The sequence below is a fragment of the Mandrillus leucophaeus genome, unplaced genomic scaffold (assembly GCF_000951045.1).
Source record: "Mandrillus leucophaeus isolate KB7577 unplaced genomic scaffold, Mleu.le_1.0 Scaffold79, whole genome shotgun sequence".
In the NCBI taxonomy this organism is placed as follows: domain Eukaryota; kingdom Metazoa; phylum Chordata; class Mammalia; order Primates; family Cercopithecidae; genus Mandrillus; species Mandrillus leucophaeus.
This window is the reverse complement of record NW_012108585.1, coordinates 3,166,322-3,171,618: the sequence shown is the minus strand read 5'-3', so window position 1 is coordinate 3,171,618 and position 5,297 is coordinate 3,166,322.

Here is a 5,297-nt window from a genome sequence, read left to right as displayed (position 1 = left end):
CTCTGGGGATCTCCCCAGCGGCCTCCCCTGGCCCTTCCTCCCTCCCTCCCATCCCCGCCCGCTTCCCTGTCTAACCGGATTCTTCCAGATTCTTCTCGATCGATCTCCCGACATCACTCCACCAGTCCGCTGCGCCTGCGGCGGGGTGTGGGGAGCGCGGGCGGCGGGATGGCGGTGGCGGCGCCCCCTCCCCGGGACCGGCCGTCACCACGGGCAGCGTGGTCTCTCTGCTATGACCCGCGTAGACCGTTCCCTACCTGGGGGAAAGAGGGCGAGGGCGTCCGGGGAGGGGGGAGTGAGCGGACAACGCTGCCCCGCTGCAGAGAGCGGGGGAAAGCGACCTCGGTTTCCCCAGAGCCGGGAAGCCCGGGTCAGGCAGCGGTGCCTACCCCGGCGCCTGCAGATGCTGCGAGCAGCGGGGTTGGCGAGGCATGGCCCGCGCAGCTCGGAACTCAGACGGGGCACGCACTCCGGGGACCCTTCCCGGCGGTAATACAGCTGCCGTTTCTGCGAATGCTTACACACGTGGGTGCCCCTCGCGAGAAAAGTCACTCGGTTTTCCTAAAGGCCCACAGAAGGAGTCTTTTCCTCTCAATATTTGTTTCCCGAGTGTTTTTCGACAGCCTGTGAAGCGCGCAACTGCCCGTGTCACCTAAGCCATGGTCGTGGGACCTACAGAGCCATCTAGAGAGGGGCCTGGTTTTGCTCTAACCCCAGTTTAGCATAGTGTCTGGTGAGTGGTGTCCAATAGTTACTGGCTGCATGAATTTTCCTTTTTTAAATTAACTTTTCCAAGTCTTGGCTGACGTTTTTTTCTTTTTTGAGACAGGGTCTCGCTCTGTCTCCCAGGTTGCAGTGCAGTGGTGCGATCTTGGCTCTCTGTAGCTGGGACGACAGGTGTCCACCACCGCACCGACTAATTTTTGTATTTTTAGTAGAGACGGGGTTTCGCCATGTTGCCCAGGCTGGTCTCGAACTTCTGGTCTTAAATGATCCGCCCCACTCGGCCTTCCAAAGTGCTCGGATTACAGGCGTGAGCCACTGCGCTCAGCGTGAATTTTTATTCCAATAATAATTATATTTTTGGACTTTCCGTTATGTGCCCGACACTGTGCCGTTGTACGCCATTGTCTCATCAAACTAAATTGAAAGCTTTTTAGAGATGAACTTTCAGCATCATAATGTGATGATTTATTGTAGTCCCTGCCGAGGGAACTTGAAAGGGATGCGGAAGAAACAGCCCTTCGCTCAGCAATTTACAGTACAAATGAGTTGGGCCGTAACGACGTCTCTTTAGGTGACTGGAGACAACTTCAGAGGATTCGGGGAGGAGGGCGCTGCCTCTGTAGGGGTTCAATCCATTACTTTTCTGCAGAAGTAACAGTGCCAGGGGCCACCCAAACTCCGGGAGACGAGGATGGTGGGTGCTCTCTTCCGGGGTGGCAGTTTACCGCAAACTGTCCTTGGCTTGCACCTACTGATACTCCACGTGTGGCGGTTTCTTTTCTGCATCTTTTTCTTCATCGGAAGCAGACAGTGTAGGACCCCTCCTTTAATTCTGTCCAGCACATCCTTAATGGAGCCCTTCAGATTGCCTGCCTAGACATTAACACATAGCCTACTACCCTGGTGGAATGAGCGTGTGCTTTGGAGTAAGGGGAGTTGGGTGACCCATGTGTTATGTCAGCTGTTTAATTTGGGGGCAGGTTAGTTAATCTTTATGTTTCGATTTCTTGTCTGTAAAATAGGGATAGTAACATTTGTAAAAGAGGGCGATTTAATGGTTAAAAACAGGGAATCTATGTAATGGTATCTAGCTAGCACATTGCTCGCCTCCAACTCCGCAGTTGGTAAATAACGGTCGGTAATGTGATCTGATAGGCGTTGCGGTGGAGATGGGGACAAAGGGCTAAGAAAACAGAGGTCTGTGAGACAGGGAAGGGCATGAGGACAAGGTTCCCAGTGAGAAGCTCTGTCCCCACACAGTGAAGGAGGAAACTAGGGGACCACAGGCATTGGGGTCTTGAATCGTGGAGCGGGAACGTACTGTTTCTCTTAGAATATTTCCATGTCGTTTATGTGATATTTTTCTGGTCATAAAAAGTACACATACTATAGAAAGTGTGCACGTGTTTTAGTCTCTTTCCTCTATCTCCTCACCCTTTCCCCAGGCCATTTAAGTTAGTATTCTCATTAAAGATGTTTAACTGGTACCACTCGAAATTCTTCCAAAATGTCCACGTTTTTTTGCAGAAGGAAGTCAGCACACTTTTTCTCATCCACCTTATCTGTAGGTGTTTCTGATCCTGCTGGGATCAGAAACTTTGTTCTTGTCACACGGAACCTCTTAGAGCCGACCTGGCTCAGATCCCAAACTCTGGGCCCATCATTTACACATCAAGACCCCTTGTTTCTACAGTTCATATTTTGACCTTCCTAGGCTGCCAATGCACTTAACATCCAAAGAATTATATAATATTTGGATCGTTCAAAAGACTGTGAAATGCATATAGGTGTGTGTGTGTTCATGTATGCGTACATGTTATGCAGCATACCGGTGCAGTGAAACCTGGAAATCTCACCCAGCCGGAGTTAGAACGTTCCCGGTATAATTTGCCAAAAATGTAATGCCAAAAAAAAAAAAAAAAAAAAAAACCAAAAAAACCCATTAAAAAAAAAAAAAAAAAAAAAAACCAAAAAAACCCATTACAGACCTTTACATTTTTTCTTGTTAACTTTGGTGTCTGTTGATTGAGAAAATAGAAACTCTGACCAAAAAAGCTATTACCTATTTCTTAAAACATTTATTTATGGCCAGGCGCGGTGGCTCAAGCCTGTAATCCCAGCACTTTGGGAGGCCAAGAAGGGTGGATCACAAGGTCAGGAGATGGAGACCATCCTGGCTAACACGGTGAAACCCCATCTCTACTAAAAAATACAAAAAAAAAACTAGCTGGGTGAGGTGGTGGGCACCTGTAGTCCCAGCTACTCGGGAGGCTGAGGCAGGAGAATGGCGGGAACCCGGGAGGCGGAGCTTGCAGTGAGCTGAGATCCGGGCACTGCACTCCATCCTGGGCGACAGAGCCAGACTCCGTCTCGAAGAAAACAAAAAGCAAAAACCATTTATTTATGAGTGATTTTAGTTCCATTTTCATACAATTTAAAAATAGTGGGCCCCATACGAGGCCTGTGCACAGTGAAGACCCATGTGAAGGTTAAGCTCATGGGCTCTGGATTGGATTCTCCTGGGTTCCAACTCCAGCACGGGCTCTTTACCTGGGTTCAAATCTCAGCTTCATCACTGAACTCACCGCCTGAGTCCTGGAGGAAGGTTTCCTTGTCCCTAAAATGGCTGTCACGATCATGCCTTTCTGTCAGGGGTTTTCTTTGAAGATTAAATGGGTGATTTATTTTTTGGAGGCAGGGTCACACTCTGTTGCCCAGACTGGAGTGCAGTGGTGCATCACAGCTCACTGCAGACTCCCCCTCCCAGGCTGAAGCAAATCCTTCCACCTCAGCCTCTGGAGTAGCTGGGACTACACAGACACAGACCACCATGCCTGACTAACTTAAAAAAAATTTTTTTTTTGTAGAGATGGGATCTCCTTGTATTGCCCAGGCTGGTCTTGAACTCAAGCTCAAGTGATCCTCCCTCTTTGGCCTCCCAAAGTGCTGGGATTACAGGTGTGAGCCACTGCGACTAGCAATGGGATATTACGTGTGAAGTACCTGAACTTGTGTATGGTACACAGGGAGTAGGTGAGTGGTAGTGTGTGTGCCACACTTCAGTCTGTTGATTGCTGGAATGTGCAGTCGTATTTTTTGTTTGTTTGTTTGTTTGTTTGAGACAGGCTCTCGAGCTCTGTCACCCAGGCTGGAGTGCAGTGGCATGAACATGGCTCACTGCAGCCTCAATCTCCCGAGCTCAGGCAGTCTTCCTACCTCAGTCTCCCAAGTAGCTGGGACTACAGGCACATGCCACCATGCCCAGTAATTTTATTTTTGTAGAGACAGGGTCTCACTATGTTGCCCAGGCTGGTTTCGAACTCCTGAGCTCAAGCAATCCGCCCGCCTCAGCCCTCCAAAGTATGGGGGTTGTAGGCATGAGCCACAGCACCCAGCCTTGGAATATGCAGTTGAAGATGTGGAAGTCTCCAGCCCTGAAGCTGAAAAAGCCACTGGTCTAGATAAGGCTTTGCTTATCTAGAGTTTCAGAGGAGTGCTTCTCTTCTAATGTTAAATTACATCTGTGCTTTATGCTTCTGGACACTTGACTATGAACTTGACTATCTCATGTAACTCACAGTAGCTTTACCTGCTGATATTTTGTCATTCCAACAAGACTGAAAGCTCCTTAAAGGTAGACTTGGTGTCAACACTTGCATGAATCCCACCATTAGCTGATCTCCTTGAGGGCAGGTGATGGGATATTTGGTGCTGGAAGAAAGTTTGTTTCCTTTTATAAAATCTAATTCTTGCTTCTGATAAATACACATATTTTTGTTTTGCTCTTGGAGAGATAGGAAGAAGCAAATCGTCATCTTACTGTACCTGTGGAGGCGCTGAAATTTGGCTTTGGCCTGGATCTTCAGAGGGTCAAATAGTCAAAGGCTGATTTCAGCATTATTTCTGTCTTCCTTGAACTTGTGTGTGATCAAGGATCATGTGGCCGGGTGCGGTGGCTCATGCCTGTAATCTCAGCACCTTGGGAGGCTGGGGCAGGAGGATTGCTAGAGGCCAGGAATTCAAGACCATCCTGGGCAACATAGTGATACCCTGTCTCTACCAAAAAATAAACACAATTTTACATATGAAAAAGCGTCATATATGTGTCTAGGTTATTATCATATCTAATTAGCATAACTAGGACTTGGATTGCCACTTGGGAAAAATAGTCTTACCTTCCATCATCCTCAGTTGAAAGTAAATGTTTATTTAAGATCATAAATGTGCATTGCAGTGAGCACAGGAGCAATCCAGCAGCTGTCGTTATTAAGAAATTAAGACGTGATTGTTCCTTCAGTATAACATCAAGCTTCTATGATCAGTCTGCTAACTTTTAGAAAAGGTATGAATTGCAATAGCAATAATAATTTATTGAGAATTCATATTTATTCTTGTGTCCTGGAAGTTCATTCTTTGTTGGTAATAGTTTTTGTTTAGTCAGATATTGACTTTAATATGTAGCCCTTTAGCATTTAGCCAAAATGTGATTCAGAGTATCTCTGAGTTTAACTCTTCACATAGGCTCATAGATGAGATGTTAGATGGCCCTTCTCTCTACAAGTAGCCTCCTC